This window comes from Cyanistes caeruleus, chromosome 3, assembly GCF_971803275.1.
Source record: "Cyanistes caeruleus chromosome 3, bCyaCae1.hap1.1, whole genome shotgun sequence".
NCBI lineage: Eukaryota > Metazoa > Chordata > Aves > Passeriformes > Paridae > Cyanistes > Cyanistes caeruleus.
In genome coordinates, this window is record NC_141703.1 from 94,444,869 (window position 1) to 94,458,405 (window position 13,537).

Below are 13,537 nucleotides of genomic sequence, written 5' to 3' on the forward strand. Positions count from 1 at the left end.
CACAGAGTGTAAGAAAGAGATGAGCACTTGCTTATTTGTTTAATTGTTTATTTACACCCTTCAAGAATGATTTATTTGTAAGTCCTGTGAAGGGGTTTGTTAAGGGTTTCACAGGAAGTTTGAAAGTGTTAGGAGTAAATGACCTCTTTCAAGATTTGTCACTGGAATTCTCCCTGCTGTTCAGCCCTAAAGAGACATGCAAAGACAGAGCAGCTAGAAAGGGGTGGACTTCATAAGGCTGAATACAAAATGAAGTGTGGGATTAGTGCTGGCCTGGAAACCAGAGGAGCTAAATCTGACACTCTACCAGGAATTTTCACTGTGACCTTGCGTAAAATATTTTATATATTCAGTGACAGCAGGGGCAGAGGAAAACATAATCTCTCCCTATAGAGAGGTGTGAAAATAAATTCCTGAAGGTAAGAAGTTCTCCCAAGCAGTGGCAGTGGCAGAACTATGCATAGATAAGCAGACAGTGAGTGATATGTTTATCCTCTGTTTCTATGTATCTAGTCTAGCACTTTAGACAGCACTGGGAATTACACTAGTGGCTTAAGTAGATATTACTGCCCTAAATAAACAACCTAAAAAACCTAAGCATAACTGCCAGGAAAAGTGGCTTAGCATCCCTGCTTAACACTTAACTTGTCTGTGGCTGAAAAAAATAATACAGTCTCTTTACCTTTATTATTTTTAAACATTATGATCATTACTAGAAAAATCTGAATTCCTTAATCTCCCAGTGAGTCCCTTTTTTTTTTTTTTTTCTTTAATTCTGGTTGTAGCATTACTTTAAAATTGCAGCATTTTTGCTTTAGTATCAGTGTGCTTTGATCTTGTAAAAAGGAGTTTCAGGTGAGCACAGAGGTCAATAAATGCATTCCTAGTCATCTGAGTTCTCTTGGAGATCTGCTGGGTGCAGTTTCCCTTCATCCCTTGCTGCAAAGTGATGGTAAGCTGAATTATCTACTCAGCCTAAGAGAGAAACTGCTCAGAGGAGATTCTGATCTAAATTAGATGCATTCCTTTGAATAGAGTTTTCTTAATATGTCCTGCAATCCATTTTTCAAATGCCAAAACATTACATTTCACAGCAGGCTTTAATAAAAGGCATTTTGCTATATATACATTTCCTGTGACAAATGCATTATTTTTTTTCCATGAAATTTAGTCTATTAAAAATTCGGATTTATCTGATAAAGTTCTGTGTGAACAAATGAGGATTTACTGCCATACTGTAGACCTAAATTCTGTATGCATTGAACTTAAAATCACATATCTTGTTGTGTTTTACAACAGGAGTGTTTTTGGAAAGGGGAGGCTTGCTGTAAAAATCAGATGTTAACTAAGAAATAAAATTTTGCAGCTCAGAGTTAATGCCAGCTATGAGAAAACCATTGTGTCCTCTTCCTGTCTTCTGTGGGCAATTTATATTAATTACCTGGATGCAAAAATAGTTTTACTTTAAGTTTGTTATAGAAAGCACTGTACTTTGGTTTTTAAATAGCTCAGTTTATCTGGGTTTTGGATTTTTGTTGTTAGGGTTTCTTTTAAAGATGCTTATGTAATCTTTCAGGCAAATAGCTGAAGGCAGTGTTTTTATTTCCCCACTAGTTAGAACAGATAACATATAAAATCAGAAAAAATATTAGATACAGTATGCAGAAAAGGGAGCAAAGTTCTGCTGTTACACAGTGCTATAACTTAAAATATTGCAGCTAATGTGAGTACAGTTATATATGGACATAATTCTTTCCTAGAGAAGATATTTCTGTTTGTGAAAGACCAAAAAAGACTCAGTTTAGAAAGAGAATTGGACATTAGGAAGAAAATATTACTATTTAACTGAAGAATGTATTATGTATTTATAGGCAGCATTAACTGCTTGCTTTTGGTAGCTCATGCTTTCCCTCCTCTCTGAGCACTGGAGAGAGGCATTGTAGGATTAGGATTTCTGTGATGGAATTTCTTCAAACAGGTGACTGTATGTTAAAAGTGCACTGACTCACACAATGTGAAAACTGCTACTGGTCACTAATAGATTCATCTCTGTGAGGATGGACAGATGCATGGATGGGAATGCAGATATTGTTTTGGAACCACTTTTAAATGTTTTAACTGTTCAGTAGCTGTCTCTGAGGCACTTAACTATTCCTTCCTCTAATACTAGAAATGCCTATGTAGGAAAACTGCAGATAAAATAGAAACAAGCTAATCTAAAAATTTCATAAAGACACAAGGTCTGTTGTTCCAAGAAACAGAACTTTGTTGCTAAAATATCTACTTTAAGCATGTTTGGTACAAGATAATGAATTCCATCAGTCTTATTGCTGTGCTTCTGTGAGGGCTCAAGTTCCATCACACTTTTTTTTAAAGGCAATGAAACCTGTGAGGATGCACTTCAGTCCCAAGATTGTCTCAGTCTGGCTAGTAAATGATATTAGCAATAAAATCCAGTTCCTTCCTTAAATTAACAGTAAGCTTTTTTTTTTTTTTTTCCCCTCAAACAGAATTTAAGGAAGCTTTACAGTGATTTTTTTTTTTCATAACTTTGACTGGACCGAGAAGGAGACTATTAAGAGGGATAATAAATTGTTATAATTGGTCTGGGTATACTAATCTCTTCAAAACCAATCAGAAAGGGAGAGACCTTTTCCCAGCCACAGTGTTTCCCAGCAAGATCTGTTTTTATTTCACTGCTAAAACAACAGACTGTTACTAACTTAAATGTCAGATGACACTACATCTGAAAAAAAAAAAAAAAAAGAAAAAAAGGCGGGGGGGAGCCAGCACCACCCAGCAAGGCAGTGCTAGAGTTCACATTAAGACTTCCTCACAATAGCTGGTTAGAACAGAAACCTGAAGTAGCAGTAATCTTACCTTGAGTACACAAGATCCAAGGAGAGAAGATCACTGGCTCAAAACAGTGGAGGACTGAGAAAGTGCTCTGATCTGCTGCTGGTAGCATGCACTTGGCTTTTATGTGCAGGTGGGAGGAGCTGCTCCCTACGGTAGGTGGGCAGTGAGGATAGCAGGCAGACAGCCTTCAGAAGGCATTGTACAGTAGGATTTGCTCTTTGGGGACAGAGAGAGGGAGGAAAAGCAAGTCGGATGGCATATACATGAGAACAGTGTTGGATTTATTTGCTGGTTGTTTTTTGGTTTTGTTTTTTTTTTCTGTAAATTTGCAGTTAAGCAAGGATTTTCTACTGTATTTATTTTTCTAAATCTGAATCTCTAAGTTATTCCAGTTGCAGTGCTACTAGGTATCACTTTGTCTATTGGAAGGATTTTTGTGGCAGTGAGATACTAATGCAAAGTCTTTATCAGAAAGGTCAGTGTTTCCCTTTCTGAAAAGGGATAGCTATGAAGAGCGAGCCCCAGGATCTCTGAAGTTGTCTGTTTTCTCAAAGATTGAACTTTCTTTATATTCCAAATGTCTACTAGATTCCAGCTTCGGAACCCTCCAAAGTTGCTGTTTTGCTGAGCTACACAGCTTTTTCTTGACGCAGCTGTAACATGTTCCATCTACACACTGACTTTCTAGCAGTTTAGTTTAGAGCAGTTTTATTGTTCACTGTGTCTGAGTTCTAAACAATTTTCCCAAATGGTATTCTCAAAAGGCAAATGTAGCCAAAAAGACAAACCAGTAGGAATATGCATTCCTGGTGGTTTCTGTATAAAATCGTTCATTGTTCATTTTAACTCATTCATTGCTTTCCACTCAGAAGAGTGGATGGCACAGATTCCAGACACTGGCTCCTGCAGGTGAAACAGTTGTACCCATCTCAAATATACTAATTCTCTATTTATGTATCTTCCTGCCTGAGGTATCTGGGCCTGTATTATTTTCCATAATACACAAGTAAAACCTGTGTCATATTGGAACATAGAATGGGTGGAGAAAGCTGGAAAGATAGAACAGAAAGGGGAGAACAGTAGTGTGCAATTAAGGGGAAGTCTAGAGGTGCATCCTGACTGAAAATCTGCAAAGGGCCAGGTAGAAAAATGAAGAAGTATCATGAATTTCTTTATTACAGAGTTGAGATAAATTTGTAGCGGAGCTTGTGGAAATATGATATCTACTACTTCTTTTACAAAAGGGCCAAACTGATCACTGGTTAAGGAGTTATGAGCAATTTTTTTTTTATAAAAAAGCAGTACAAGTGAATTGATCAGAACATAGTGAGTTGCATATAACTTTATTTAGTCTTGTCTTTTTAGAAAAAGGCTTACAAATCAAGCACCCATCAACTTGGATGACAATTGAAGTTGTGTGGCAAAAGAAGTTGCATAACCCTGGTGATGTAGCCTCTGAGATTTGGAATTGTCAATCTGAAAAAGACTGGTTTAATTTCTAATATTTCTCACAGGTATTTCTTTGCTGTCGGCTAGGGCATTTTCTACATTATTGCAACTAATTGGGAAATGAATTCAGGCTATTTTGTTATTTCTGCAGCACTCAAAGTATTTTTACAGTTCTCTTTAAGAAATTAATTTCTGCTGTGATTACAGAATGCTTTTAGGAAGGCTACACAAAGTAATTATAACATGGGAATAGGGAAAGAAAGTACAACTTACTGCAATAAGTTTGTGTAATTAGTTCAGTTATGGCACCTGGTAGTGGTTCAACTGACTAAATGATATGTGTAAAATACTCAACTAGCATCTAAATAATCAGATGATTTTGTACTTAGACAAATCTAGGTTGAGATTTTCAGAAATTAGAAAGTAAATAGGCACCCATGTCCTTATTTGATGATTAAACTGCTCTGCTGTCTCAAAATTGCTGATCTTGCTGTTGATCCCTTCTAAAATCAGTGGATGCTTCTATAAACTCAATACCTTAAAGAGATCAAGTTCTGTTTTTTTATTTTCTTGGGAACAAAAGTTTGAATGCAAGGTTTGTATGCTGGTATATTTTTTGTTTGTTTTTTTGACCGTAAGCTTCATGTGCTAAGCACCACTTCGATTCTCATGAGTGGGTCAATACTCTTCCCTACTGCATGGGTTGTGTGCACTGATCATGTGTCCTACTGTACTGCAGACTCAAGGATAGCCTTACCTTTTTATAGTTCTAGAAGACAATAATTAAAGTTTTTTCTTAGTTCCTTCCTTTGGGGAATCTTAAATCACTTTACAAGTGTTAAATAGACCTACCAACACATTACATGGGTAAAAAGTGTTAGACCTATATTAATGATTATTGAAGCACCACCATGATGCAATTATATGGAAGATTCCTGATGAGGTTACAACATTATGCAGAGACTGCACAGAATTATTAATATTCATTCCCTGAGTTGGAAGGGACTCACAAGGATCGTTAAAGACCAACTCCTGGCTCTGCACAGGACACTCCAAGAATCACACCCTGTGCCTGAGAGCATTGTCCAAACACTCCTTAAAGTCTCTCAGGCTTGGTGTGTGACCACTTCCCTGGGGAGCCTGTTCCAGGGCCCAACCCGCTCTAGGTGAAGAACCTTTTCCTGATATCCAACCTAAACCTCCCCTGGCACAGCTTTAGGCCATTCTCTTGACTCCTGTCACTGATCACCACAGAGAAGAGACCAGTTCCTTCCCCTGCACATCCCCTTCTGAGAAAACTCCCCTCAGTCTTCTCCAGGCTGAACAGACCAAATGACCTCAGCTGCTCCTCACATGGCTTCCATTCAAGGCCCTTCACCACCTTCATCACCCTCCTCTGGAAGCTCTCTGACAGATTTGTATCCTTCTTACATTGTGGCACCCAAAGCTGCCCCCAGCACTTGAGGTGAGGCTGCCCCAGCTCAGAGCAGAGCAGGACAATCCCCTCCCCTGCCCGGCTGTGATGCTGTGCCTGATGCCCCCAGGACAGGGTTGGTTCTCCTGGCTCCAGGGCACTGCTGGCTCAGATTCAACTTTCCATTGACCAGGACCCCAGGGATCCCTTTGCACAGGGCTGCTTTCCAGCCTCTTGTTCCCCAATCTGTATACACACCCATGGTTGCCCTGTCCTGGGACCTGTGGGTTTCTGGTCACTGCAGCACTTATCTTCCCTGATGAGACTTTTAGTAGATGAAACTTTACCAAAATATCCGTGGGAAACTTGAATCAGGTCATCATATGATCAACTGGATTTCAGGGCACACTGCCAGGCTGGACAGTAAATTCAGTGGACACATGGTAGGAAAGGTTGTCATGTTCCTATGACCAGGAGTGATGTCCAAAATTTCAGTTTCCATCTGCCTTTTAAAAATAAAGCTACTTTTTCAATATGACCCTCCAGTGCTCTAGCCCTCTTACTATATTCTTGCCTCAAAATATCTAGATTGGTTTGCCATGAGCTTCAAAGAATTGTTTGAGGCAGCCTGTCCTTTCCAAAATCTGTATCAGGTGCTTATAGGGCTATACCCATAGTGCAGAACAGAACTGCTAGTAAAGGAGTCAGTTTCTTGAAGTACTCAAACTGGGATAGATGGTTTTATCACACTTTTGAGAATAATGCACATTTTCTTTTCAGTGAGTCTTCTATAAATTTATTTAGTAGTAGAGTCTTCTATTAAATTAAATTAGTTCTGGCATACAAGGTATATGGCAAAGAGCAATTATGAAAAGAAGTGGCATCATCCTTAAGAGACAGATTAAAACTATAGCTGTACAACTGACATGTATTTCACTCTAGGTCTTTTAAAAGGAAATAAGCCAAAATTCCTGCATTTGTTCTGTAAAGGAATTGATTATTCCCAGTTTGTCCTGAGTATGACAGAGGTAAAATACTGTGTTGGTAGTGGAAAGAATAACCATGGATGGACTGGGAGGCTGAACCTTTGGAAATCATTGACCATTTATGTAGCACCACAGCAGCGTAGGTGGCTACTTGCTGTTTGGCAGTATTATCAAAGGGGGAGAGTCCCCAGTTAGATAGCATGGTGATGGCAGAAGATTAGCTATCAAGGTAAAGGTGTCAATATTGTTTTTAAACACAACCCAAAAAGTATTAGAAGTAGACCTCCTAACATAAAGTGGGATAATACAGGCAACAGCAGCCTTGTGAGGTAAAAGGTAACACTTCCAGATTTCAGCTATAAATGTAAAAAAATCATGATTCAGGAAAGAGGAAAACATTTCAGGGTTTTGTTTTGATGGTTGTTAATAGGAAAATATTCTGAACAGCCTATAGGTAAATTTTACCCTATGCATGTTACCCTATAAATGTTACCCTATGCAACCCTTGTGTAAATATATTCTTCTTTTCATCTTATTTGAGTGTAGGACTGTAGGACCACAGACACGAACAATGTCTCCATTTCACCAGTGGTATATTTTATTAACCTGCGGTTTCAGGCAACATTCCGTCTTCTGTCATGCTTCCCGTCATTGTAAGTTTTATTCAAAGTCTTTCCAGCAAGTTTGCCTTTTAAAGAATTAAATGTGACAGTGTTGCAGTTTTTATAGAGTATTGTTGGCTGGTGGCTTTTTTTAATAGTAGATTCATAAACTTAGAGGAGAGAGTAATGGGAAAGAGTGAACAGTTCTAAGTTTTCTCTGCATGACACTGAGAATCTGTCTGATACTGCCTTTCACATTTGTATCTGTAGATTAGTGCCAGTCAGATGGTCTGGCTTCAAAACCACTGTGTGCCATCCAGTGTAGGTTACAAAATCAGGATATCTTTTGAAAATGCAGATCTTGTATTGTAGATGAGCAAAGATCCAGGGTCTGACTGCCTGTCAGCCTGTCTGTGGAGAAAGCACATGTCTACCTCAATGTTTGTTCCAGTATTACAAAGTTCATTCTTTAGCATGTCACCTGATAGAGGCAGAATTGAAAAAAGAAAAATAATTGATACAGACATACTGTAGCTGTAACTAATGCCATTTGGTATGTCTTGACTGTGTTGATTCTGTTATAATGTCTGTCAGTAAAAAGGGAATGCAGTCCAAAGCTGTTAGTATCAATCAGTCCAGCCTACAAATGCATCATTTATCTCCTGTATTTACTGAATTCCTTTATCTGTGTGTCAGCTCTGGAATTTCCACTGAGATTCTCTAGCTGATGTTGATGCTTGCCACACCAAAACGGAAAAAAAGATAACTTTTTTTTTTTTTGCACTGTTATCTCTTTGCAATGTTAGCTTAAAACTTGCAGTTAGCTTAAACCCTTGCATTTTTTCTGGAAGGTGTATGATACAGCATTAGCCCAATTGAATATATAAAATCTGTGAGCTCACTGACTGGGGAATCAATTCGGCTAAAACTGGGAGAGTCTTGCTAGACAGCAAACTGAACATGGGCCAGTAGTAGTTTGTGGCAGCAAAGAAGGACATTATCTTGGACTGTAATCACAGGAGGACAGCCAGTAGCTTGGGAAAATGATTATCCCCCTCTACTCAGCACTTAGTAGGCCATATTTAGAAGATTATGTCGAGTCCTGGTGCAAGAAAGATGCCAGTGAACTGCATGGGGGTGAGCGGGGGGACACTGATGTTATCTCCGGGGTTGCTGCCCCTGCACTTGGAGGTCAGGCTGCAGGAACAGAGCTTGTCCAGCCTGGCAACAGTCGGGTTTGGGGGTTTGTCAAACAGCTGCCTCCAGTACCTAAGGGGAAGTTATTAAGAAGGTGGAGATGGGCTTCATGGTGGTGGAAGGACACAGCAGGCCTAAGTTGAAAAAAAGGAGGTTGTGTCTGGATATAAGGAAATGCTATTTCCCTTCAAAAGCAATCAGGCAGCAGAGCTGGTTGTTGGTGAAGCTGTTCAGGCTCCATCCTTGGAGGCTTTCAAGAGCCAAGTGGATAAACCTTGAGAAGCGTGGTCTGACTTCATGGCTGACCCTTCTTCAAGCAGGAATTGATTCCATTAAAGATCTTATATTCCTAATTATGCTGTATTCCTATGTCATTTTACAAAAATACTGAGTTTCCACTCAGGTGATATTGTACAGGAGTTCAGATTAGATGGGTGTCAATTCATCTGCATTTCAGAGACTGGGACATTGGCCCAGAGGATGATCAAAGCTGATAAATTGTCCCGTATTCAAATCTAGTGTTTGTCCATTTCTGAGAAGTAACCAAGGTAAAACGTGTAAGTCATAACCTTTTAACACATGCTTCAGGATTAAGTAAGACTTGTGTTCAGTTCCACCAGAATGTGCTTGGTGGCAGTATTATGCATTCTGTGTGTGCATTTTGAATATTTTTCTTTTAAACAAGCTTCCTGAAATTTTGTTTAATGAAGCCAAGGGGCACGCATTTTATCTGTAAGATATGTATATTCTTTTAAAGCTTTCTGCCAAAAGATTGTATAAGGTTCTTTCTTTTATTATTTTAGAAAGATAATTTGTGCTCTATTTCAAATGAAATATAGCATCCTTGGGAAAATATATTTATGATCAAAGGAAATATTTGGCCCAGTGACGCTGAAGTTATAAAGGGAATGAAACAGAACTTGAATAAAAATGTTCAGGTTTTCTAATCCATCTCTACCACATGGGTCTTATGTCTTATCTCACAGGTAATTGCTCACTTCATAACTACACAATTAATCAGTTTTGAAATAATGCACTATTTTGATATCATAGTTGCGTCATTAATAAATTCTTTTCCCTTCTGCACCAAAAAAAAGTGGTATAGAGACAGAATTAAAATTTTCATCTTCATTAATGTCTAATATTATGAAATATTATGAAAAAATCACTAAACCATAGGAATTTGATTCCAAACGTTGTAACAATTTTTCTCTTTAGGACTAGGGAAAACAAGTTCTATTGCATATTTAGTCTTGGCAAAAATAGATCTTGTAGCAACAACCCTCATTTTCTTCAAATTGTGTCAAATTTTAGTGCTGGAGGACACACAGTATTTTTCATTCTAACTCCTAAGATTATGGTGTGAAGGAAGCAGTCCAGCTTCTGCTCTTGTACTGTGGAAAAATAGGAGCTTGAGCAGGGACATGGTGGGCAGTGCTCACAGATTTTGGGAGAGTTGATTTTCAATCCTTCATTCTATTTCAGTCTTCTTGCTTTGCTGTGGTAGATCAGAGCATGGCCTGTGGAGTGTTTAACAAAGAGCCTGTCAGCTCAGTGCCATTTGCAGATCTTTCATCAGTTCCATTATTTTTATTATATATTAAGTTGCAATAAGTTAAGTTGCAAGTTATTGATTTTTGGTTCACAGTTCAGTGCTTCCATTGCTTTCTTTTAGTACAGACATTAAACAGTGTTGTTCCCAAGAACCATAGGCTGACTAAGTTCATGGAAGTGAAGGACCAACACAAGGTTTTTTTCCCCTACTTTAGTTTTCTTCCTTCCCTCCCCTGCCCTCCTCTTTTTTTAAGAGCAAAACACTTTGGTGAGCCTATAAAACAGTAGTCAACTGTGGAAACAAATCCTCTGAGTTCATCTTAGCAAGATCATGAAGAACACATGAGTGCTCTGTCCAGCTTGTGTCTGATCTTTTGCAGAAAGCCACTGAAATAATTGCTACTGGGCAGCAGCTACAGCAAAAGAAGTTCTGCTGTGGATGAAAAGTTTGTAAAAGGTCAGTAAAAGGAAAGAACATTTCATGTTCTTTCACATAATTTTTCTCTTAGTGCAGACCAGTTATATTAATGTCAGGGAGGTGAGACATCCATAATTATCTTATCTTTTTAATAACATTATGCTTCCACTGCTAGAGAAGGAGAGTAATGTGTCTAGTACAGACGCTACATTCTCCTCTGGGAGATATGTAGACTTACGCTATTCTAACAATGTGGCTCTTTAGCACTAGAATACTTTTAGACTCCATCAAACTGATTATAGTCCCATCTCCATGTCTGAACTCAGTATTACAAACTATTAAAAGTACAGAGAACTTGACATTGTTTTATTTCTGTGAGTGCTCAGTTCAGGGTTGTTTATTTTAAAAAAGAACAAGAACTCTTCTAGCATCTGTCATTCATGCACTTGCAAGAAAAGGCAGGCTGAACTACTGCAGCTTTAACTCTCAGCATAGCATGTTATGTGAAAGCCTTTCTACTTCATCCAAATGCAAAGGTCCTTAAAGCATTTATTCTATTTATGTTGGACTGGATGGAGTGAACAAATGTTACTTTTTCTCAAACAGTTCAATGTTTGTATGTTACTGTTAACATTTGAAGAAGCTCTAAGCCAAAATAATTTTGTCCCGAAGACATCAGATGAAGTTTATGTGAATTAAAGAAGCCTTTTATTTGTATATTTATGGGTGGGGTTTTTTGTGTTTGGTTCTGATTTTCTAAACTGATGGTGTCAGTTCTCTGTAGCTCCATTAGGCTTCCCAGCAACAGTTCTAGAGTAATTCCTCCCAGAGATGTTCAGAAGTGAACTGTGTGTACACAGTTGACTATAGAAGGAAGTGGTTTGGCAAGTCAGCTGTGGCTTGATAACTCTGCATATTCTTACCATGCAACAAAACTGAGGTAGCTTTGGACAAAGAACAACTCAGTGAAGAGAAATTTGATGTAAAATGCTGTCAAATGTGCTGTCTTGCACCCCTATGTCTGTTCCATGGTTAATCACAATTTTGCCTGATAAAATGTTGTCTAACCAGATATCCATTCCATAGAAACTCTGGATCTAAGTCCTTGTTTGCTTTTTGGTTTGGATAGTAAGCAGAAGTCAGAGATGCTGGAAATAAGTTTCTCATAGGATTTCTGGTGTTGGAGGAAATACCATGACTGCATTTTCTCAGGCTGTTATGATGAGTAGTTTTGGATGAGGAGGACATTGTTATATGTAATTTGTTAATGATTTGGAACTATCAGTTGGTTTTCTCCATAATTTTTCTTCAAGAACATTTTCATATTAATTTGTTTGCTTAGTATTAGAGAAGAAAATCACATGTGTTGAGCTCTTCTTCTGTTGGCATCTCAAAAGTGCACTGCTGGAAGAACACAGAATCACAGAGTGGCTTCAGTTTGAAAAGACCTCTTAGATCATCAAGTCCAGCCATTACCCCAGCACTGCCAAGCCATGTGCCCAGGTGCAACATCTACACATCTTTTAAATACCTCCAGGGATGGCAACTCAGCCTCTTCCCTGGGCAGTCTGTTCCAGGGCTTTATCTTGAATCCTTTCCATGAAGACTTTTTTCCCCTAATAACCTAATAAATAAATACATTTAAGGCACAATTTAAGGCCATTACTTTTTATCCTATCACTAGTTACCTGAGGGAAGAAACCAACCCCTGCCTCACTACATTGTTCTTTCAGGCAGTTGTAGAGGGTGATAAGGTCCCCCCTGGTACTTTTCTCCAGGTTGAACATCCCAGCTCCCTCAGCCACTCCTCATAAGACTTGTGCTCCAGACCCTTCCTCAGCTTCATTGCCCTTCTCTGGACAGGCTCCAGGACCTCAATGTCTTTCCTGAATTCAAGGGCCCAGAACTGGTCCCAGGACTCAAGGCAGCCTCAGCAGTGCCAAGTACAGGGATTTACAATCCCTGCCCTGCTCCTGCTGGCCACACTATTGCTGATACAGACCAGGATGTCATTGGCCTTCATGGCCACCTGAGCACACTGCTGGCTCATGTGTCAGTCAACACCCCCAGGTCCTTTTCTGCCAGGCAGCTTTTCAGCTACTCTTTCCCTAGTCTGTAGTGCTGCCTGGGGTTGTTCTGACCCAAGTGGAGGACCGTGCACTTCACTTTATTGAATCCTATACAATTGACCTCAGCCCATCAATCCAGCCTGTCCAGACCCCTCTGCAGAGCCTTTTTATCCTCCAGCAGATCAACACTCACTGACTTGTTGTTGTCTCTGAACTGACTGACGGTGCATTTGGATGTATTTTGAAATCACAGTCATGTTGCCTGAAGCAAATGAAAATTGTTAGTGTTTCTTTAATTATGGAAATGAAATCAAACTGGGATGAATTTGCAGGCAGTTTGAAGGCTATGTAATGCATTCTTTTTTCATGGAGTCTAGGTTTATCACCATTTTTTAAAGATTGTTTTAAAGTTTCTTACCACTTTTTGTCTTACACTCTACCCTCAAACTCAATTCCTCTGCCCAGCAAAAAACATTTTTTTCTTCCCCTCTATACTGCAGGCAGTGAAGTAGTACAGTGATAGCAAATGCCTTGGTATGGTAACAGCAAAAAGTGATTTCATTTACCTTTCCATGGTGTCCAGTTCATGAGGACCAGTTTCCATTAGACCTTTCCAAGCTGTGCTGTGTCTCTGTAGGCCAACTTTATGATTCTGGAACAGTAAATTTCAGGGTGAAGTTCATGAGAACTAGTGAAGAGGTGGACTTGATCAAAGCTTCTGACTGTGGAAGAATCCACAGAGGGAGACAAAGCAGAGCCAATGTCAGATAACACTTCAGAAATTTGCTGATCCTGTTATATTTTTCATAACTTTTTTTTAAGAGTTCACAACTTTCCAAAATTACAGCTTGAAGATTCAAATATGGCTATGCTTCAGAAATGTCTTATTAATTTATTTTCTTATTAGACAGTGCTTTTTGCTCTTTTTTTGTTGGTTTGTTGGGGGTTATTTTTGTAAATAAGATTCCTGCAATGGGTCATAGCTCCAT

At 38.9% G+C, this 13,537-nt stretch overlaps 2 protein-coding genes across 10 annotated transcripts in view; one reads left to right on the forward strand and one right to left on the reverse strand.

Annotated features, from left to right (window-relative positions):
* Window positions 1-2,987, reverse strand: part of COL8A1 (collagen type VIII alpha 1 chain) — an 86,757-nt gene extending 83,770 nt beyond the window's left edge. Inside the window, exon 1 of the mRNA XM_086883000.1 lies at window positions 2,881-2,987. The gene's annotated coding sequence lies outside the window, so the exon portion shown is untranslated. The remainder of the gene's footprint in view (window positions 1-2,880) is intronic.
* LOC111939750 (uncharacterized) overlaps window positions 1-13,537 on the forward strand; it is a 187,373-nt gene that overhangs the window by 6,331 nt on the left and 167,505 nt on the right. The window lies entirely within an intron of this gene.